Raw genomic sequence first — 25,906 nt, forward strand, 5'->3', positions numbered from 1 at the left:
GTTATAGATTCCGATACTTCACTTCAGGTTTACTGTATCCCTATGACATTCTTATTGACGATGAAACACAGAAATTGCATCGGAATTAAATTCAAAAATCACAATGCCGACATAAGTACAAGAAAACTGACTCTTCTTACTGTCTATGACTTGAACCTTTCCTGTGACACTAGTTATAGATTCCGATACTTCACTTCAGGCTTACTGTATCGCTCTGACATTCTTATTGACGATGAAACACAGATATTGCATCGGGATTAAAAGCAAAAGGCACGATGCCGATTTAAGAACAAGAAAACTGACACTTCTTACTGTCTATGTTTTGAACCATTCCTGTGACACTAGTTATAGATTCCGATGCTTCACTTCAGGTTTACTGTATCCCTCTGACCTTCTTATTGATGATGAAACACTTAAATTCCATCGGAATTCAATACAAAAAAATCACAATGCAGACTCAAGTACAAGAAGACTGGCTCTTCTTACTGTCTACATTTTGAAACTTTCCTGTGAGACCGGTTTTAGATTCCGTTGCTTGGCTTCAGGATTACTGTATCCCTTGGACCTTGTTTTTGACGACGATATACAGAAATTGCATCGGAATTAAATACAAAAGGCACAATGCCGACTTAAGAACAAGAAAACTGACACTTCTTACTGTCTATGTTTTGAACCATTCCTGTGACACTAGTTATAGATTCCGATGCTTCACTTCAGGTTTACTGTATCCCTCTGATCTTCTTATTGACAATGAAACACAGAAATTGCATCGGAATTAGATACTAAAATCACAATGCCGACTTAAGTACAAGAAAACAGACTCTTCATACTGTCTATGTTTTGAACCGTTCCTGTGACACTAGTTATAGATTCCGATGCTTCACTTCAGGTTTACTGTATCCCTCTGACCTTCTTATTGACGATGAAACACAGAGATTGCATCGGAATTAAATACAAAAGGCACAATGCCGACTTAAGTACAAGAATACTGACTAATCTTACTGTCTATGATTTGAACCTTTCCTGTGACACTAGTTATAGATTCCGAAACTTCACTTCAGGTTTACTGTATCCCTCTGATATTCTTATTGACGATGAAACACAGAAATTGCATCGGAATTAAATACAAAATGCACAATGCCGATTGAAGTACAAGAAAACTGACTCTTCTTACAATCTATGTTTTGAACCATTCCTGTGACACTAGTTATAGATTCCGATGCTTCACTTCAGGTTTACTGTATCCCTCTGACCTTCTTATTTACGATGAAACACAGAAATTGCATCAGAATTAAATACAAAAGGCACAATGCCGATTTAAGTACAAGAAAACTGACTCTTCTTACTATCTATGATTTGAACCATTCCTGTGACATTAGTTACAGATTCTGAAGCTTCACTTCAGGTTTACTGTATCCCTCTGACCTTCTTATTGACGATGAAGCACAGAAAATGCATCGGAATTAAATACAAAGGGCACAATGCAGTCTAAAGTACAAGAAAACTGACTCTTCTTACTGTGTATGTTATGAACCATTCCTGTGACACTAGTTATAGATTCCGAAACTTCACTTCAGGTTTACTGTATCCCTCTGACATTCTTATCGACGACGAAACACAGAAATTGCATCGGAATTAAATACAAAATGCACAATGCCGATTGAAGTACAAGAAAACTGACTCTTCTTACAATCTATGTTTTGAACCATTCCTGTGACACTAGTTATAGATTCCGATGCTTCACTTCAGGTCTACTGTATCCCTCTGACCTTCCTATTGACGATGAATCACAGAAATTGCATCGGAATTAAATACAAAATGCAGAATGCCGACTTAAGTACTAGTAAACTGACTCTTCTTACTGTCTATGTTTTGAACTATTCCTGTGACACTAGTTATAGATTCCGATGCTTCACTTCAGGTTTACTGTATCCCTCCGACCTTCTTATTGACGATGAAACACAGAAATTGCATCGGAATTAAATACAAAAGGCACAATGCCGACTTAAGTACAAGAAAACTGACTCTTCTTATTGTCTACGTTTTGAACCATTCCTGTGACACTCGTTATAGATTCCGATGCTTCACTTCAGGTTTACTGTATCCCTCTGACCTTCTTATTGACGATGGAACACAGAAATTGCATCGGATTTCAATACAAAAGGCACAATGCCGACTTAGGTACAAGAAAACAGACTCTTCTTACTGTCTATGTTTTGAACCATTCCTGTGACACTCGTTATTGATTCCGATGCTTCACTTCAGGTTTACTGTATCCCTCTGGCATTCATATTGACGATGAAACACAGAAATTGCATCGGATTTAAATACAAAAATCACAATGCCGACATAAGTACAAGAAAACTGACTCTTCTCACTGTCTATGTTTTGAACCATTCCTGTGACACTAGTTATAGATTTCCATGTTTCACTTCATGTTTACTGTATCCCTCTGACTTTCTTATTGACGATGAAACACAGAAATTGCATCGGAATTAAATGCAATAGGAACAATGCCGACTTAAGTACAAGACGACTGACTCTTCATACTGTCTATGTTTTGAACCATTCCTGTGACACTAGTTATAGATTCCGATGCTTCACTTCAGTTTTACTGTATCCCTCTGACCTTCTTATTGACGATGAAACACAGAAATTTCATCGGAATTAAATACAAATGCACAATGCCGACTTAAGTACAAGAAAACTGACTCTTCTTACTGTCTTTGTTTTGAACCATTCATGTGACACTAGTAATAGATTCTGATGCTCCACTTCAGGTTTACTGTATCCCTCTGACCTTCTTATTGACGATGAAACACAGAAATTGCATCAGAATTAAATACAAACGGCACAATGCCGACTTAAGTACAAGATAACTGACTCTTCTTACTGTCTATGTTTTGAACCATTCCTGTGACACTAGTTATAGTTTCCGATGCTTCACTTCAGGTTTACTGTATCCCTGTGACCTCCTTATTGACGATGAAACACTGAAATTGCATCGGAATTAAATTCAAAAATCACAATGCCGACTAAAGTACAAGAAAACTGACTCTTCATACTGTCTATGTTTTGAACCATTCCTGTGACACTAGTTATATATTCCGATGCTTCACTTCAGGTTTACTGTATCCCTCTGACCTTCTCATTGACGATGAAACACAGAAATTGCATCGGAATTAAATTCAAAAATCACAATGCCGACATAAGTACAAGAAAACTGACTCTTCTTACTGTCTATGTTTTGAACCATTCCTGTGACACTAGTTATAGATTCCGATGCTTCACTTCAGGTTTACTGTATCCCTCTGACTTTCTTGTTGACGATGAAACACAGAAAATGCATCGGAATTAAATGCAATAGGAACAATGGCGACTTAAGTACAAGACGACTGACTCTTCTTACTGTCTATGTTATGAACCACTCCGGTGACACTAGTTATAGATTTCGATGCTTCACTTCAGGTTTACTGTATCCATCTGACCTTCTTATTCACGATGAAACACAAAGACTGCATCGGGATTAAATACAAAAGGCACAATGCCGACTTAAGTACAAGAAAACTGACTCATCTTACTGTCTATGTTTTGAACCATTCCTGTGACACTAGTTATAGATTCCGATGCTTCACTTCAGGTTTACTGTATCCCCCTGATCTTCTTATTGATGATGAAACACGGAAATAGCATCGGAATACAATACAAAAAATCACAGTGCCGACTCAAGTACAAGAAGACTGGCTCTTCTTACTGTCTACGTTTTGAACCTTTCCTATGAGACCGGTTTTAGATTCCGATGCTTCACTTCAGGATTACTGTATCCCTTGGACCTTCTTATTGACGATGAAACACACAAATTGCATCGGAATTAAATAGAAAAGGCACAATGCCGACTTAAGTACAAGAAAACTGACTCTTCTTACTGTCTATGTTTTGAACCATTCCTGTGACACTAGTTATAGATTCCGATGCTTCACTTCAGGTTAACTGTATCCCTCGGACCTCCTTATTGACGATGAAACACAGAAATTGCATCGGAATTCAATACAAAAGGCACAATTCCGACTTAAGTACTAGAAAACTGACTCTTCTTACTGTCTATGTTCTGAACCTCTCCTGTGACACTAGTTATAGATTCCGATGCTTCACTTCAGGTTTTCTGTATCCGTCTTACCTTCTTATTGGCGATGAAACACGGATATAGCATCGGATTTCAATACAAAAGGCACAATGCCGACTTAGGTACAAGAAAACTGACTCTTCTTACTGTCTATGTTTTGAACCATTCCTGTGACACTAGTTATAGATTCCGATGCTTCACTTCAGGTTTAATGTATCCCTCTGACCTTCATATTAACGATGAAACACAGAAATTTCATCGGAATTAAATACAAAAGGCACAATGCCGACTTAAGTACAAGAAAACTGACCCTTCTTACTGTCAATGTTTTGAACCATTCCTGTGACACTAGTTATAGATTCCGATGCTTCACATCAGTCTTACTGTATACCTCTGACCTTCTTATAGACGATGAAACACAGAAATTGCATCGGAATTAAATACGAAACGCACAATGCCGACTTAAGTACAAGAAAACTGACTCTTCTTACTGTCTTTGTTTTGAACCATTCCTGTGACAATAGTAATAGATTCGGTTGCTTCACTTCAGGTTAACTGTATCCCTCTGACCTTAATATTGACGATGAAACACAGAAATTGCCTCACAATTAAATACAAAAGGCACAATGCCGACTTAAGTACAAGAAAACTGACTCTTCTTACTGTCTATGTTTTGAACCATTCCTGTGACACTAGTTATAGATTCCGATGTTTCACTTCAGGTTTACTGTATCCCTCTGACTTTCTTATTGACGATGAAACACAGAAATTGCATCGGAATTAAATGCAATAGGATCAATGCCGACTTAAGTACAAGACGACTGACTCTTCATACTGTCTATGTTTTGAACCATTCCTGAGACACTAGTTATAGATTCCGATGCTTCACATCAGTTTTACTGTATCCCTCTGACCTTCTTATTGACGATGAAACACAGAAATTTCATCTGAATTAAATACAAAAGGCACAATGCCGACTTAAGTACAAGAAAACTGACTCTTCTTACTGTCATTGTTTTGAACCATTCCTGTGACACTAGTAATAGATTCTGATGCTCCACTTCAGAATTACTGTATCCCTCTGACCTTCTTATTGACGATGAAACACAGAAATTGCATGAGAATTAAATACAAACGGCACAATGCCGACTTAAGTACAAGATAACTGACTCTTCTTACTGTCTATGATTTGAACCATTCCTGTGACACTAGTTATAGTTTCCGATGCTTCACTTCAGGTTTACTGTATTCCTGTGACCTCCTTATTGACGATGAAACACTGAAATTGCATCGGAATTAAATTCAAAAATCACAATGCCGACTTAAGTACAAGAAAACTGACTCTTCATACTGTCTATGTTTTGAACCATTCCTGTGACACTAGTTATATATTCCGATGCTTCACATCAGTTTTACTGTATCCCTCTGACCTTCTTATTGACGATGAAACACAGAGATTGCATCGGAATTAAATACAAAAGGCACAATGCCGACTTAAGTACAAGAATACTGACTCTTCTTACTGTCTATGATTTGAACCTTTCCTGTGACACTAGTTATAGATTCCGATACTTCACTTCAGGTTTACTGTATCCCTCTGACATTCTTATTGACGATGAAACACAGAAATTGCATCGGAATTAAATACAAAATGCACAATGCCGATTTAAGTACAAGAAAACTGACTCTTCTTACAATCTATGTTTTGAACCATTCCTGTGACACTAGTTATAGATTCCGATGCTTCACTTCAGGTTTACTGTATCCCTCTGACCTTCTTATTTACGATGAAACACAGAAATTGCATCAGAATTAAATACAAAAGGCACAATGCCGATTTAAGTACAAGAGAACTGAATCTTCTTACTATCTATGATTTGAACCATTCCTGAGACATTAGTTACAGATTCTGAAGCTTCACTTCAGGTTTACTGTATCCCTCTGACCTTCTTATTGACGAAGAAGCACAGAAAATGCATCGGAATTAAATACAAAGGGCACAATGCAGTCTAAAGTACAAGAAAACTGACTCTTCTTACTGTGTATGTTATGAACCATTCCTGTGACACTAGTTATAGATTCTGAAGCTTCACTTCAGGTCTACTGTATCCCTCTGACCTTCCTATTGACGATGAATCACAGAAATTGCATCGGAATTAAATACAAAATGCAGAATGCCGACTTAAGTACAAGTAAACTGACTCTTCTTACTGTCTATGTTTTGAACCATTCCTGTGACACTAATTATAGATTCCGATGCTTCACTTCAGGTTTACTGTATCCCTCCGACCTTCTTATTGACGATGAAACACAGAAATTGCATCGGAATTAAATACAAAAGGCCTACTTAAGTACAAGAAAACTGACTCTTCTTATTGTCTACGTTTTGAACCATTCCTGTGACACTCGTTATAGATTCCGATGCTTCACTTCAGGTTTACTGTATCCCTCTGACCTTCTTATTGACGATGAAACACAGAAATTGCATCGGAATTCAATACAAAAAATCACAATGCCGACTCAAGTACAAGAAGACTGGCTCTTCTTACTGTCTACTTTTTGAACCTTTCCTGTGAGACCGGTTTTAGATTCCGAAGCTTCACTTCAGGATTACTCTATCCCTTGGACCTTCTTATTGACGACGAAACACAGAAATTGCATCGGAATTAAATACAAAAGGCACAATGCCGACTTAAGAACAAGAAAAATGACTCTTCTTACTGTCTATGTTTTGAACAACTCCTGTGACACTAGTTAAAGATTCCGATCCTTCACTTCAGGTTTACTGCATCCTTCCGACCTTCATATTGACGATGAGACACAGAAATTGCATCGGAATTAAATACAAAAGGCACAATGCCGACTTAAGAACAAGAAAACTGACTCTGCTTACAGTCTGTGTTATGAACCACCCCTGTGACACTAGTTATAGATTCCGATCCTGCACTTCAGGTTTACTGTGCCCTCTGACCTCCTTATTGACGATGAAACACAGAAATTACATCGAAATTAATTACAAAAGGCACAATGCCAACTTAAGTACAAGAAAACTGACTTTTCTTACTGTCTATGTTTTGAACCATTCCTGTGACACTAGTTATAGATTCCGATGTTTCACTTGAGGTTTACTCTATACCTCTGACCTTCTTATTGACGATGAAACACAGAAATTGCATCGGAATTAAATAGAAAATGCACAATGCCGACTTAAGTACAAGAAAACTGACTCTTCTTACTGTCTATGTTTTGAACCATTCCTGTGACACTAGTTATAGATTCCGATGCTTCACTTCAGGTTAACTGTATCCCTCGGACCTTCTTATTGACGATGAAACACAGAAATTGCATCGGAATTCAATACAAAAGGCACAATGCCGAATTAAGTACTAGAAAACTGACTCTTCTTACTGTCTATGTTCTGAACCACTCCTGTGACACTAGTTATAGATTCCGATGCTTCACTTCAGGTTTACTGTATCCCTCTTACCTTCTTATTGGCGATGAAACACAGATATAGCATCGGATTTCAATACAAAAGGCACAATGCCGACTTAGGTACAAGAAAACTGACTCTTCTTACTGTCTATATTTTGAACCATTCCTGTGACACTAGTTATAGATTCCGATGCTTCACTTCAGGTTTAATGTATCCCTCTGACCTTCATATTGACGATGAAACACAGAAATTTCATCGGAATTAAATACAAAAGGCACAATGCCGACTTAAGTACAAGAAAACTGACTCTTCTTACTGTCAATGTTTTGAACCATTCCTGTGACACTAGTTGTAGATTCCGGTGCTTCACATCAGTCTTACTGTATCCCTCTGACCTTCTTATAGACGATGAATCACAGAAATTGCATCGGAATTAAATACAAAACGCACAATGCCGACTTAAGTACAAGAAAACTGACTCTCTTACTGTCTTTGTTTTGAACCATTCCTGTAACACTAGTAATAGATTCCGTTATTTCACTTCAGGTTTACTGTATCCCTTTGACCTTCATATTGACGATGAAACACAGAAATTGCCTCACAATTAAATTCAAAAGGCACAATGCCGACTTAAGTACTAGAAAACTGACTCTTCTTACTGTCTATGTTTTGAACCATTCCTGTGACACTAGTTATAGATTCCGATGCTTTACTTCAGGTTTACTGTATCCCTCTGACCTTCTTATTGACGATGAAACACTGAAATTGCATCGGAATTAAATTCAAAAATCACAATGCCGACTTAAATACAAGAAAACTGACTCTTCTTACTGTCTATGTTTTGAACCATTCCTGTGACACTATTTATTGATTCCAATGTTTCACTTCAGGTTTACTGTATCCCTCTGACTTTCTTATTGACGATGAAACACAGAAATTGCATCGGAATTAAATGCAATAGGAACAATGCCGACTTAAGTACAAGAAGACCGACTCTTCTTACTGTCTATGTTTTGAACCATTCCTGTGACACTAGTTATAGATTCCGATGCTTCACATCAGTTTTAGTGTATCCCTCTGACCTTCTTATTGACGATGAAACACAGAAATTTCATCGGAATTAAATACAAAAGGCACAATGCCGACTTAAGTACAAGAAAACTGACTCTTCTTACTGTCTTCGTTTTGAACCATTCCTGTGACACTAGTAATAGATTCTGATGCTCCACTTCAGGTTTACTGTATCCCGCTGACCTTCTTATTGACGATGAAACACAGAAATTGCATCAGAATTAAATAGAAAAGGCACAATGCCGACTTAAGTACAAGATAACTGACTCTTCTTACTGTCTATGTTTTGAACCATTCCTGTGACACTAGTTATAGATTCCGATGCTTTACTTCAGGTTTACTGTATCCCTCTGACCTTCTTATTGACGATGAAACACTGAAATTGCATCGGAATTAAATTCAAAAATCACAATGCCGACTTAAGTACAAGAAAACTGACTCTTCTTACTGTCTATGTTTTGAACCATTCCTGTGACACTATTTATTGATTCCAATGCTTCACTTCAGGTTTACTGTACCCCTCTGCCTTTCGTATTGACGATGAAACACAGAAATTGCATCGGAATTAAATGCAATAGGAACAATGCCGACTTAAGTACAAGAAGACCGACTCTTCTTACTGTCTATGTTTTGAACCATTCCTGTGACAGTAGTTTTGGATTCCGATGCTTTACTTCGGGGTTACTGTATCCCTCTGACCTTCTTTTTGACGATGAAACACAGAGATTGCATCGGAATTAAATACAAAAGGCACAATGCTGACTTAAGTACAAGAATACTGACTCTTCTTACTGTCTATGATTTGAACCTTTCCTGTGACACTAGTTATAGATTCCGATACTTCACTTCAGGTTTACTGTATCCCTCTGACATTCTTATTGACGATGAAACACAGAAATTGCATCGGAATTAAATGCAATAGGAACAATGCCGACTTAAGTACAAGAAGACCGACTCTTCTTACTGTCTATGTTTTGAACCATTCCTGTGACAGTAGTTTTGGATTCCGATGCTTTACTTCGGGGTTACTGTATCCCTCTGACCTTCTTTTTGACGATGAAACACAGAGATTGCATCGGAATTAAATACAAAAGGCACAATGCTGACTTAAGTACAAGAATACTGACTCTTCTTACTGTCTATGATTTGAACCTTTCCTGTGACACTAGTTATAGATTCCGATGCTTCACTTCAGGTTTACTGTATCCCTCCGACCTTCTTATTGACGATGAAACACAGAAATTGCATCGGAATTACATACAAAAGGCACAATGCCGACTTAAGTACAAGAAAACTGACTCTTCTTATTGTCTACGTTTTGAACCATTCCTGTGACACTCGTTATAGATTCCGAAGCTTCACTTCAGGTTTACTGTATACCTCTGAACTTCTTATTGACGATGAAACACAGAAATTGCATCGGAATTCAATACAAAAAGTCACAATGCCGACTCAAGTACAAGAAGACTGGCTCTTCTTACTGTCTACGTTTTGAACCTTTCCTGTGAGACCGGTTTTAGATTCCGAAGCTTCACTTCAGGATTACTCTATCACTTGACCTTCTTATTGACGACGATACACAGAAATTGCATCGGAATTAAATACAAAAGGCACAATGCCGACTTAAGAACAAGAAAACTGACTCTTCTTACTGTCTATGTTTTGAACAACTCCTGTGACACTAGTTATAGATTCCGATCCTTCACTTCAGGTTTACTGTATCCCTCCGACCTTCTTATTGACGATGAGACACAGAAATTGCATCGGAATTAAATACAAAAGGCACAATGCCGACTTAAGAACAAGAAAACTGACTCTGCTTACAGTCTATGTTATGAAACACTCCTGTGACACTAGTTATAGATTCCGATCCTTCACTTCAGGTTTACTGTGTCCCTCTGACCTCCTTATTGACGATGAAACACAGAAATTACATCGGAATTAATTACAAAAGGCACAATGCCAACTTAAGTACAAGAAAACAGACTTTTCTTACTGTCTATGTTTTGAACCATTCCTGTGACACTAGTTATAGATTCCGATGTTTCACTTCAGGTTTACTGTATACCTCTGACCTTCTTATTGACGATGAAACACAGAAATTGCATCGGAATTAAATAGAAAAGGCACAATGCCGACTTAAGTACAAGAAAACTGACTCTTCATCCTGTCTATGTTCTGAACCATTCCTGTGACATTAGTTATAGTTTCCGATGCTTCACTTCAGGTTTACTGTATCCCTCTGACCTTCTTATTGACGATGGAACACAGAAATTGCATCGGATTTCAATACAAAAGGCACAATGCCGACTTAGGTACAAGAAAACAGACTCTTCTTACTGTCTATGTTTTGAACCACTCCTGTGACACTAGTTATTGATTCCGATGCTTCACTTCAGGTTTACTGTATCCCTCTGGCCTTCATATTGACGATGAAACACAGAAATTTCATCGGAATTAAATACAAAAGGCACAATCCCGACTTAAGTACATGAAACCTGACTCTTCTTACTGTCTATGTTTTGAACCATTCCTATGACACTAGTTATAGATTCCGATGCTTCACATCAGTTTTACTGTATCCCTCTGACCTTCTTATTGACGATGAAACACAGAAATTGCATCAGAATTAAATACAAAAGGCACAATGCCGACTTAAGTAGAAGAAAACTAACTCTTCTTACTGTCTATGTTTTGAACCATTCCTGTGACACTAGTAATAGATTCCGATGCTTCACTTCAGGTTTACTGTATCCCTCTGACCTTCTCATTGACGATGAAACACAGAAATTGCATCGGAATTAAATTCAAAAATCACAATGCCGACATAAGTACAAGAAAACTGACTCTTCTTACTGTCTATGTTTTGAACCATTCCTGTGACACTAGTTATAGATTCCGATGCTTCACTTCAGGTTTACTGTATCCCTCTGACTTTCTTGTTGACGATGAAACACAGAAATTGCATCGGAATTAAATGCAATAGGAACAATGCCGACTTAAGTACAAGACGACTGACTCTTCTTACTGTCTATGTTTTGAACCACTCCTGTGACACTAGTTATAGATTTCGATGCTTCACTTCATGTTTACTGTATCCATCTGACCTTCTTATTGACGATGATACACAGAGACTGCATCGGGATTAAATACAAAAGGCACAATGCCGACTTAAGTACAAGAAAACTGACTCATCTTACTGTCTATGTTTTGAATCATTCCTGTGACACTAGTTATAGATTCCGATGCTTCAGTTCAAGTTCACTGTATCCCCCTGATCTTCTTATTGATGATGAAACACGGATATAGCATCGGAATACAATACAAAAAATCACAGTGCCGACTCAAGTACAAGAAGACTGGCTCTTCTTACTGTCTACGTTTTGAACCTTTGCTATGAGACCGGTTTTAGATTCTGATGCTTCACTTCAGGATTACTGTATCCCTTGGACCTTCTTATTGACGATGAAACACACAAATTGCATTGGAATTAAATAGAAAAGGCACAATGCCGACTTAAGTACAAGAAAACTGACTCTTCTTACTGTCTATGTTTTGAACCAATCCTGTGACACTAGTTATAGATTCCGATGCTTCACTTCAGGTTACCTGTATCCCTCGGACCTTCTTATTGACGATGAAACACAGAAATTGCATCGGAATTCAATACAAAAGGCACAATGCCGACTTAAGTACTAGAAAACTGACTCTTCTTACTCTCTATGTTCTGAACCACTCCTGTGACACTAGTTATAGATTCCGATGCTTCACTTCAGGTTTACTGTATCCCTCTGACCTTCTTATGGGCGATGAAACACAGAAATTGCCTCACAATTAAATACAAAATGCACGATGCCGACTTAAGTACAAGAAAACTGACTCTTCTTACTGTCTATGTTTTGAACCATTCCTGTGACACTAGTTAAGGATTCCGATGGTTCACTTCAGGTTTACTGTATCCCTCTGACCTTCTTATTTACGATGAAACACAGAAATTGCATCGGATTTAAATACAAAAATCACAATGCCGACATAAGTACAAGAAAACTGATTTTTCTTACTGTCTATGTTTTGAACCATTCCTGTGACACTAGTTATAGATTCCGATGTTTCACTTCAGGTTTACTGTATCCCTCTGACTTTCTTATTGACGATGAAACACAGAAATTGCATCGGAATTAAATGCAACAGGAACAATGCCGACTTAAGTACAAGAAGACTGACTCTTCTTACTGTCTATGTTTTGAACCATTCTTGTGACAGTAGTTTAGATTCCGATGCTTTACTTCAGGTTTACTGTATCTCTCTGACCTTCTTATTGACGATGAAACACAGAGATTGCATCGGAATAAAGTACAAAAGGCACAATGCCGACATAAGTACAACAAAACTGACTCTTCTTACTGTCTATGTTTGAACCATTCCTGTGACACTAGTTATAGATTCCGATGCTTCACTTCAGTTTTACTGTATCCCTCTGACCTTCTTATTGACGATGAAACACAGAAATGTCATCGGAATTAAATACAAAAGCACAATGCCGACTTAAGTACAAGAAAACTGACTCTTCTTACTGTCTTTGTTTTGAACCATTCCTGTGACACTAGTAATAGATTCTGATGCTCCACTTCAGGTTTACTGTATCCCTCTGACCTTCATATTGACGATGAAACACAGAAATTTCCTCGGAATTAAATACAAAAGCCACAATGCCGACTTAAGTACAAGAAAACTGACTCTTCTTACTGTCTATGTTTTGAACCAATCCTGTGACACTAGTTATAGATTCCGGTGTTTCAGATCGGTTTTACTGTATCCCTCTGACCTTCTTATTGACGATGAAACACAGAAATTTCATCGGAATTAAATACAAAAGGCACAATGCCGACTTAAGTACAAGAAAACTGACTCTTCTTACTGTCTTTGTCTGAAACATTCCTGTGACACTAGTAATAGTTTCCGATGCTTCACTTCAGGTTTACTGTATCCCTCTGACCTTCTTATTGACGATGAAACACAGAAATTGCCACAGAATTAAATACAAAGGCACAATGCCGACTTAAGTACAAGAAAACTGACACTTCTTACTGTCTATGTTTTGAACCATTCCTGTGACACTAGTTATAGATTCCGATGCTTCACTTCAGGTTTACTGTATCCCTCTGACCTTCTTATTGACGATGAAACACAGAAATTTCTTCGGAATTAAATACAAAAGGCACAATGCCGACTTAAGTACAAGAAAATTGACTCTTCTTACTGTCTTTGTCTGAAACATTCCTGTGACACTAGTAATAGTTTCCGATGTTTCACTTCAGGTTTACTGTATCCCTCTGACCTTCTTATTGACGATGAAACACAGAAATTGCCACAGAATTAAATACAAAAGGCACAATGCCGACTGAAGTACAAGAAAACTGACACTTCTTACTGTCTATGTTTTGAACCATTCCTGTGACACTAGTTATAGATTCCGATGCTTCACTTCAGGTTTACTGTATCCCTCTGACCTTCTTATTGACGATGAAACACAGAGATTGCATCGGAAATTAAATACAAAAGGCACAATACCGACTTAAGTACAAGAAAACTGACTCTTCTTACTGTATATGATTTGAACCTTTCCTGTGACACTAGTTATAGATTCCGATACTTCACTTCAGGTTTACTGTACCCCTCTGACATTCTTATTGACGATGAACACAGAAATTGCATCGGAATTAAATACAAAAGGCACGATGCCGACTTAAGTACAAGAAAACTGACTCTTCTTACTGTCTATGTTTTGAACCATTCCTGTGACACTAGTTATAGATTCCGATGCTTCACTTCAGGTTTACTGTATCCCTCTGACCTTTTTATTGATGATGAAACACAGAAATGTCATCGGAATTCAATACAAAAAATCACAATTCCGACTCAAGTACAAGAAGACTGGCTCTTCTTACTGTCTACGATTTGAACCTTTCCTGTGAGACCGGTTTTAGATTCCGATGCTTCACTTCAGGATTACTGTATCTTTTGGACCTTCTTATTGACGACGAAACACAGAAATTGCATCGGAATTAAATACAAAAGGCACAATGCCGACTTAAGAACAAGAAAACTGACTCTTCTTACTGTCTATGTTGTGAACCACTCCTGTGACACTAGTTATAGTATCCGGTGCCTAACTTTAGGTTTACTGTATCCCTCTGACCTTCTTATTGACGATGAGACACAGAAATTGCATCGGAATTAAATACAAAAGGCACAATATCGACTTAAGAACAAGAAAACTGACACTTCTTACAGTCTATGTTTTGAACCACTCCTGTGACACTAGTTATAGATTCCGATCCTTCACTTCAGGTTTACTGTATCCCACTGACCTTCTTATTGACGGTAAAACACAGAAAATGCATCGGAATTAAATAGAAAAGGCACAATGCCGACTTAAGTACAAGAAAAATGACTTTTCTTACTGTCTATGTTTTGAAAAAGTTCCTGTGACACTAGTTATAGATTCCGATGTTTCACTTCAGGTTCACTGTATCCCTCTGACCTTCTTATTGACGATGACACACAGAAATTGCATCGGAATTCAATACAAAAGGCACAATGCCGACTTAAGTACAAGAAAACCGACTCTTCTTACTGTCTATGTTCTGAACCATTCCTGTGACACTAGTTATTGATTCCGATGCTTCACTTCAGGTTTAATGTATCCCTCTGACCTTCTTAATGACGATGAAACACAGAAATTGCATCGGATTTCAAAACAAAAGGCACAATGCCGACTTAAGTACAAGATAACTGACTCTTCTTACTGTCTGTTGTGACGTAACAAGACTGTTACGCCACACGGTAGTAGCCAAAAGAAAGGCACGCTAGACTAATGCGGTAGCCGATAGTGCACGCATTAAGCATACGGGCGTGAAGTCTGGAACATGAGAACTTATGAATGAATAAGAAGAAAAGTATGTAGATGCTTTTTACTTAACTTTTCTTTATTCCTTGGAATACATCGCTCTTGAATACTAGTAAGCTATAGGCACTGATACAAATGGCTCCTTGCTGATGGCTATTCTGTCTCTCGGCTAATGAGAGAGAAAGGCTTCATACAACTGGGCGATAGCTAGGTTCGCGTACAACTGGTCGGTAGCTTGGTTCTCGTACAACTGGGCTCGAGTCCACTCTCGTATCACGAGACCTGCCTAGGTGGTGGCGCTAGGTCTGCGATCACAGTGGCGACACGCGGGTCCGACATGTACTACATGGACCGCGGCCGATTTAAACTACCACCTAGCAAGTGTGGTGTCTGGCGGTGACACCACACTGTCCATGTTTTTGAACCATTCCTGTGACACTAGTTATAGATTCCGATGTTTCACTTCAGGTTTACTGTATCCCTCTGACCTTCTTATTGACAATGAAACACAGAAATAGCATCGGATTTCAATACAAATGGCACAATGCCGACTTAAGTACAAGAAAACTGACTATTCTTACTGTCTATGTTTTGAACCATTCCTGTGACACTAGTTATAGATTCCGATGCTTCACATCAGCTTTACTGTATCCCTCTGACCTTCTTATTGACGATGAAACACAGAAATTTCATCGGAATTAAATACAAAAGGCACAATGCCGACTTAAGTACAAGAAAACTGACTCTTCTTACTGTCTTTGGTTTGAACCATTCCTGTGACACTAGTTATAGATTCCGATGCTTCACTTCAGGTTTACTGTATCCCTCTGACCTTCTTGTTGACGATGAAACACAGAGATTGCATCGGAAATTAAATACAAAAGGCACAATGCCGACTTAAGTACAAGAAAACTGACTCTTCTTACTGTCTATGTTCTGAACCTTTCCTGTGACACTAGTTATAGATTTCGATGCTTCACTTCTGGTTTACTGTATACCTCTGACCTTCTTAATGACGATGAAACACAGAAATTGCATCGGATTTCAATAGAAAAGGCACAATGCCGACTTAAGTACAAGAAAACTGACTCTTCTTACTGTCTTTGTTTTGAACCATTCCTGTGACACTAGTTATAGATTCCGATGCTTCACATCAGTTTTACTGTATCCCTCTGACCCTCTTATTGACGATGAGACACAGAAACTGCATCGGAATTAAATACAAAAGGCACAATGCCGACTTAAGAACAAGAAAACTGACTCTTCTTACAGTCTATGTTTTGAACCACTCCTGTGACACTAGTTATAGATTCCGATCCTTCACTTCAGGTTAACTGTATCCCTCTGACCTTCTTATTGACGATGAAACACAGAAATTGCATCGGAATAAAATACAAAAGGCACGATGCCGACTTAAGTACAAGAAAACTGACTGTTCTTACTGTCTATGTTTTGAACCATTCCTGTGACACTAGTTATAGATTCCGATGCTTCACTTCAGGTTTACTGTATCCCTCTGACCTTCTTATTGACGATGAACACAGAAATTGCATCGGAATTAAATACAAAAGGCACGATGCCGACTTAAGTACAAGAAAACTGACTCTTCTTACTGTCTATGATTTGAACCATTCCTGTGACACTAGTTATAGATTCCGATGCTTCACTTCAGGTTTACTGTATCCCCATGACCTTCTTATTGATGATGAAACACAGAAATGTCATCGGAATTCAATACAAAAAATCACAATTCCGACTCAAGTACAAGAAGACTGGCTCTTCTTACTGTCTATGATTTGAATCTCTCCTGTGACACTAGTTATAGATTCCGATACTTCGCTTCAGGTGTACTGTATCCCTCTGACATCCTTATTGACGATGAACACAGAAATGGCATCGGAATTAAATACAAAAGGCACGATGCCGACTCAAGTACAAGAGCACTGGCTCTTCTTACTGTCTACGTTTTGAACCTTTCCTGTGAGACCGGTTTTAGATTCCGATGCTTCACTTCAGGATTACTGTATCCCTTGGACCTTCTTATTGACGACGAAACACAGAAATTGCATCGGAATTAAATACAAAAGGCACAATCCTGACATAAGAACAAGAAAACTGACTCTTCTTACTGTCTATGATGTGAACCACTCCTGTGACACTAGTTATAGTATCCGGTGCTTAACTTCAGGTTTAATGTATCCCTCTGACCTTCTTATTGACGATGAGACACAGAAATTGCATCGGAATTAAACACAAAAGGCACAATGCCGACTTTAGAACAAGAAAACTGACTCTTCTTACAGTCTATGTTTTGAACCACTCCTGTGACACTAGTTATAGATGCCGATCCTTCACTTCTGGTTTACTGTATCCATCTGACCTTCTTATTGACGATGAAACACAGATAATGCATCGGAATTAAATAGAAAAGGCAGAATGCCGACTTAAGTACAAGGAAACTGACTGTTCTTACTGTCTATGTTTTGAACCATTCCTCTGACACTAGTTATAGATTCCGATGTTGCACTTCAGGTTTACTGTATCCCTCTGACCTTCATATTGACGATGAAACACAGAAATTTCCTCGGAATTAAATACAAAAGGCCCAATTCCGACTTAAGTACAAGAAAACTGACTCTTCTTACTGTCTATGATTTGAACCACTAATGTGACACTAGTTATAGTATCCGGTGCTTAACTTCAGGTTTAATGTATCCCTCTGACCTTCTTATTGACGATGAGACACAGAAATTGCATCGGAATTAAACACAAAAGGCACAATGCCGACTTAAGAACAAGAAAACTGACTCTACCAACTGTCTATGTTTTGAAACATTCCTGTGACACTAGTTATAGATTTCGATGTTTCACTTCAGGTTTACTGTATCCCTCTGACCTTCTTATTGACGATGACACACAGGAATTGCATGGGAATTCAATACAAAAGGCACAATGCCGACTTAAGTACAAGAAAACCGACTCTTCTTACTGTCTATGTTCTGAACCATTCCTGTGACGCTAGTTATAGATTCCGCTGCTTCACTTCAGGTTTAATGTATCCCTCTGACCTTCTTAATGACGATGAAACACAGAAATTGCATCGGATTTAATACAAAAGGCACAATGCCGACTTAGGTACAAGAAAACTGACTCTTCTTACTGTCTATGTTTTGAACCATTCCTGTGACACTAGTTATAGATTCCGATGCTTCACTTCAGGTTTACTGTGTCCCTCTGACCTTCTTATTGACAATGAAACACAGAAATTGCATCGGAATTGAATACAAAAATCACAATGCCTACTTAAGTACAAGAAAACAGACTCGTCTTACTGTCTATGCTATGAATCATTCCTGTGACACTAGTTATAGAATCCGAAGCTTCCCTTCAGGTTTACTGTATCCCTCTGACCTTCTTATTGACGATGAAACACAGAGATTGCATCGGAAATTAAATACAAAAGGCACAATGCCGACTTAAGTACAAGAAAACTGACTCTTCTTACTGTCTATGTTCTGAACCATTCCTGTGACACTAGTTATAGATTCCGATGCTTCACTTCTGGTTTACTGTATCCCTCTGAACTTCTTAATGACGATGAAACACAGAAATTGCATCGGATTTCAATACAAAATTCACAATGCCGACTTAATTACAAGAAAACTGACTCTTCTTACTGTCTTTGTTATGAACCATTCCTGTGACACTAGTTATAGATTCCGATGCTTCACATCAGTTTTACTGTATCCCTCTGACCCTCTTATTGACGATGAGACACAGAAACTGCATCGGAATTAAATACAAAGGCACAATGCCGACTTAAGGACAAGAAAACTGACTCTTCTTACAGTCTATGTTTTGAACCACTCCTGTGACACTAGTTATAGATTCCGATCCTTCACTTCAGGTTAACTGTATCCCTCTGACCTTCTTATTGACGATGAAACACAGAAATTGCATCGAAATTAAATAGAAAAGGCACGATGCCGACTTAAGTACAAGACAACAGACTCTTCTTACTGTCTAAGTTTGAACCATTCCTGTGACACTAGTTATAGATTCCGATGTTTCACTTCTGGTATACTGTATCCCTCTGACCTTCTTATTGACGATGAGACACAGAAATTGCATCGGAATTAAAAACAAAAGGCACAATGCCGACATAAGAACAAGAAAACTGACTCTTCTTACTGTCTATGATTTGAATCTTTCCTGTGACACTAGTGAAAGATTCCGATACTTCACTTCATGTTTACTGTATCCCTCTGACATTCTTATTGACGATGAACACAGAAATTGCATCGGAATTAAATACAAAAGGCACGATGCCGACTCAAGTACAAGAAGACTGGCTCTTCTTACTGTCTACGTTTTGAACCTTTCCTGTGAGACCGGTTTTAGATTCCGATGCTTCACTTCAGGAATACTGTATCCCTTGGACCTTCTTATTGACGACGAAGCACAGAAATTGCATCGGAATTAAATACCTAAGGCACAATGCCGACATAAGAACAAGAAAACTGACTCTTCTTACTGTCTATGTTGTGAACCACTCCTGTGACACTAGTTATAGTATCCGGTGCTTAACTTCAGGTTTAATGTATCCCTCTGACCGTCTTATTGACGATGAGACACAGAAATTGCATCGGAATTAAACACAAAAGGCACAATGCCGACTTTAGAACAAGAAAACTGACTCTTCTTACAGTCTATGTTTTGAACCACTCCTGTGACACTAGTTATAGATTCCGATCCTTCACTTCTGGTTTACTGTATCCCTCTGACCTTCTTATTGACGATGAAACACAGATAATGCATCGGAATTAAATAGAAAAGGCACAATACCGACTTAAGTACAAGGAAACTGACTGTTCTTACTGTCTATGTTTTGAACCATTCCTCTGACACTAGTTATAGATTCCGATGTTTCACTTCAGGTTTACTGTATCCCTCTGACCTTCATATTGACGATGAAACACAGAAATTTCCTCGGAATTAAATACAAAAGGCCCAATTCCGACTTAAGTACAAGAAAACTGACTCTTCTTACTGTCTATGATTTGAAACACTCCTGTGACACTAGTTATAGTATCCGGTGCTTAACTTCAGGTTTAATGTATCCCTCTGACCTTCTTATTGACGATGAGACACAGAAATTGCATCGGAATTAAAAACAAAAGGCACAATGCCGACATAAGAACAAGAAAACTGACTCTTCTTACTGTCTATGTTGTGAACCACTCCTGTGACACTAGTTATAGTATCCGGTGCTTAACTTCAGGTTTAATGTATCCCTCTGACCTTCTTATTGACGATGAGACACAGAAATTGCATCGGAATTAAACACCAAAGGCACAATGCCGACTTAAGAACAAGAAAACTGACTCTACCTACTGTCTATGTTTTGAAACATTCCTGTGACACTAGTTATAGATTTCGATGTTTCACTTCAGGTTTACTGTATCCCTCTGACCTTCTTATTGACGATGACACACAGGAATTGCATGGGAATTCAATACAAAAGGCACAATGCCGACTTAAGTACAAGAAAACCGACTCTTCTTACTGTCTATGTTCTGAACCATTCCTGTGACGCTAGTTATAGATTCCGCTGCTTCACTTCAGGTTTAATGTATCCCTCTGACCTTCTTAATGACAATGAAACACAGAAATTGCATCGGATTTAATACAAAAGGCACAATGCCGACTTAGGTACAAGAAAACTGACTCTTCTTACTGTCTATGTTTTGAACCATTCCTGTGACACTAGTTATAGATTCCGATGCTTCACTTCAGGTTTACTGTATCCCTCTGACCTTCTTATTGACAATGAAACACAGAAATTGCATCGGAATTAAATACAAAAATCACAATGCCTACTTAAGTACAAGAAAACAGACTCATCTTACTGTCTATGCTTTGAACCCTTCCTGTGACACTAGTTATAGATTCCGAAGCTTCCCTTTAGGTTTACTATATCCCTCTGACCTTCTTATTGACGATGAAACACAGAGATTGCATCGGAAATTAAATACAAAAGGCACAATGCCGACTTAAGTACAAGAAAACTGACTCTTCTTACTCTCTATGTTCTGAACCATTCCTGTGACACTAGTTATAGATTCCGATGCTTCACTTCTGGTTTGCTGTATCCCTCTGAACTTCTTAATGACGATGAAACACAGAAATTGCATCGGATTTCAATACAAAATTCACAATGCCGACTTCATTACAAGAAAACTGACTCTTCTTACTGCCTTTGTTTTGAACCATTCCTGTGACACTAGTTATAGATTCCGATGCTTCACATCAGTTTTACTGTATCCCTCTGACCCTCTTATTGACGATGAGACACAGAAACTGCATCGGAATTAAATACAAAGGCACAATGCCGACTTAAGGACAAGAAAACTGACTCTTCTTACAGTCTATGTTTTGAACCACTCCTTTGACACTAGTTATAGATTCCGATCCTTCACTTCAGGTTAACTGTATCCCTCTGACCTTCTTATTGACGATGAAACACAGAAATTGCATCGAAATTAAATAGAAAAGGCACGATGCCGACTTAAGTACAAGACAACAGACTCTTCTTACTGTCTAAGTTTGAACCATTCCTGTGACACTAGTTATAGATTCCGATGTTTCACTTCTGGTATACTGTATCCCTCTGACCTTCTTATTGACGATGAATCACAGAAATTTCCTCGGAATTAATTAAAAAAAGGAACAATGCCGACATAAGTACAAGAAAACTGACTCTTCTTACTCTCTATGTTTTGAACCATTCCTGTGACACTAGTTTTAGATTCCGATGCTTGTTATCATTTTAACTGTATCCCTCTGACCTTCTTATTGACGGTGTAACACAGAGATTTCATCGGAATTAAATACAAAAGGCACAATGCCGACTTAAGTACAAGAAAACTGACTCTTCTTACTGTCTTTGTTTGGAACCATTCCTGTGACACTAGTAATAGATTCCGATGCTTCACTTCAGGGTTACTGTATCCCTCTGACCTTCTTATTGACGATGAAACACAGAAATTTCATCGGAATTAAATACAAAAGCCACAATGCCGACTTAAGTACAAGAAAACTGACTCTTCTTACTGTCTATGATTTGAATCTTTCCTGTGACACTAGTGAAAGATTCCGATACTTCACTTCATGTTTACTGTATCCCTCTGACATTCTTATTGACGATGAACACAGAAATTGCATCGGAATTAAATACAAAAGGCACGATGCCGACTCAAGTACAAGAAGACTGGCTCTTCTTACTGTCTACGTTTTGAACCTTTCCTGTGAGACCGGTTTTAGATTCCGATGCTTCACTTCAGGAATACTGTATCCCTTGGACCTTCTTATTGACGACGAAGCACAGAAATTGCATCGGAATTAAATACCTAAGGCACAATGCCGACATAAGAACAAGAAAACTGACTCTTCTTACTGTCTATGTTGTGAACCACTCCTGTGACACTAGTTATAGTATCCGGTGCTTAACTTCAGGTTTAATGTATCCCTCTGACCGTCTTATTGACGATGAGACACAGAAATTGCATCGGAATTATACACAAAAGGCACAATGCCGACTTTAGAACAAGAAAACTGACTCTTCTTACAGTCTATGTTTTGAACCACTCCTGTGACACTAGTTATAGATTCCGATCCTTCACTTCTGGTTTACTGTATCCCTCTGACCTTCTTATTGACGATGAAACACAGATAATGCATCGGAATTAAATAGAAAAGGCACAATACCGACTTAAGTACAAGGAAACTGACTGTTCTTACTGTCTATGTTTTGAACCATTCCTCTGACACTAGTTATAGATTCCGATGTTTCACTTCAGGTTTACTGTATCCCTCTGACCTTCATATTGACGATGAAACACAGAAATTTCCTCGGAATTAAATACAAAAGGCCCAATTCCGACTTAAGTACAAGAAAACTGACTCTTCTTACTGTCTATGATTTGAAACACTCCTGTGACACTAGTTATAGTATCCGGTGCTTAACTTCAGGTTTAATGTATCCCTCTGACCTTCTTATTGACGATGAGACACAGAAATTGCATCGGAATTAAAAACAAAAGGCACAATGCCGACATAAGAACAAGAAAACTGACTCTTCTTACTGTCTATGTTGTGAACCACTCCTGTGACACTAGTTATAGTATCCGGTGCTTAACTTCAGGTTTAATGTATCCCTCTGACCTTCTTATTGACGATGAGACACAGAAATTGCATCGGAATTAAACACAAAAGGCACAATGCCGACTTAAGAACAAGAAAACTGACTCTACCTACTGTCTATGTTTTGAAACATTCCTGTGACACTAGTTATAGATTTCGATGTTTCACTTCAGGTTTACTGTATCCCTCTGACCTTCTTGTTGACGATGACACACAGGAATTGCATGGGAATTCAATACAAAAGGCACAATGCCGACTTAAGTACAAGAAAACCGACTCTTCTTACTGTCTATGTTCTGAACCATTCCTGTGACGCTAGTTATAGATTCCGCTGCTTCACTTCAGGTTTAATGTATCCCTCTGACCTTCTTAATGACAATGAAACACAGAAATTGCATCGGATTTAATACAAAAGGCACAATGCCGACTTAGGTACAAGAAAACTGACTCTTCTTACTGTCTATGTTTTGAACCATTCCTGTGACACTAGTTATAGATTCCGATGCTTCACTTCAGGTTTACTGTATCCCTCTGACCTTCTTATTGACAATGAAACACAGAAATTGCATCGGAATTAAATACAAAAATCACAATGCCTACTTAAGTACAAGAAAACAGACTCATCTTACTGTCTATGCTTTGAACCCTTCCTGTGACACTAGTTATAGATTCCGAAGCTTCCCTTTAGGTTTACTATATCCCTCTGACCTTCTTATTGACGATGAAACACAGAGATTGCATCGGAAATTAAATACAAAAGGCACAATGCCGACTTAAGTACAAGAAAACTGACTCTTCTTACTCTCTATGTTCTGAACCATTCCTGTGACACTAGTTATAGATTCCGATGCTTCACTTCTGGTTTGCTGTATCCCTCTGAACTTCTTATTGACGATGAAACACAGATAATGCATCGGAATTAAATAGAAAAGGCACAATACCGACTTAAGTACAAGGAAACTGACTGTTCTTACTGTCTATGTTTTGAACCATTCCTCTGACACTAGTTATAGATTCCGATGTTTCACTTCAGGTTTACTGTATCCCTCTGACCTTCATATTGACGATGAAACACAGAAATTTCCTCGGAATTAAATACAAAAGGCCCAATTCCGACTTAAGTACAAGAAAACTGACTCTTCTTACTGTCTATGATTTGAAACACTCCTGTGACACTAGTTATAGTATCCGGTGCTTAACTTCAGGTTTAATGTATCCCTCTGACCTTCTTATTGACGATGAGACACAGAAATTGCATCGGAATTAAAAACAAAAGGCACATTGCCGACATAAGAACAAGAAAACTGACTCTTCTTACTGTCTATGTTGTGAACCACTCCTGTGACACTAGTTATAGTATCCGGTGCTTAACTTCAGGTTTAATGTATCCCTCTGACCTTCTTATTGACGATGAGACACAGAAATTGCATCGGAATTAAACACAAAAGGCACAATGCCGACTTTAGAACAAGAAAACTGACTCTTCTTACAGTCTATGTTTTGGACCACTCCTGTGACACTAGTAATAGATTCCGATCCTTCACTTCTGGTTTACTGTATCCCTGTGACCTTCTTATTGACGATGAAACACAGATAATGCATCGGAATTAAATAGAAAAGGCACAATGCCGACTTAAGTTCAAGGAAACTGACTGTTCTTACTGTCTATGTTTTGAACCATTCCTCTGACACTAGTTATAGATTCCGATGTTTCACTTCAGGTTTACTGTATCCCTCTGACCTTCATATTGACGATGAAACACAGAAATTTCCTCGGAATTAAATACAAAAGGCCCAATTCCGACTTAAGTACAAGAAAACTGACTCATCTTACTGTCTATGATTTGAACCACTCCTGTGACACTAGTTTCCGGTGCTTAACTTCAGGTTTAATGTATCCCTCTGACCTTCTTATTGACGATGAGACACAGAAATTGCATCGGAATTAAACACAAAGGCACAATGCCGACATAAGAACAAGAAAACTGACTCTTCTTACTGTCTATGTTGTGAACCACTCCTGTGACACTAGTTATAGTATCCGGTGCTTAACTTCAGGTTTAATGTATCCCTCTGACCTTCTTACTGACGATGAGACACAGAAATTGCATCGGAATTAAACACAAAAGGCACAATGCCGACTTAAGAACAAGAAAACTGACTC

This window comes from Schistocerca piceifrons, chromosome 9 (genome assembly GCF_021461385.2).
Source record: "Schistocerca piceifrons isolate TAMUIC-IGC-003096 chromosome 9, iqSchPice1.1, whole genome shotgun sequence".
NCBI lineage: Eukaryota > Metazoa > Arthropoda > Insecta > Orthoptera > Acrididae > Schistocerca > Schistocerca piceifrons.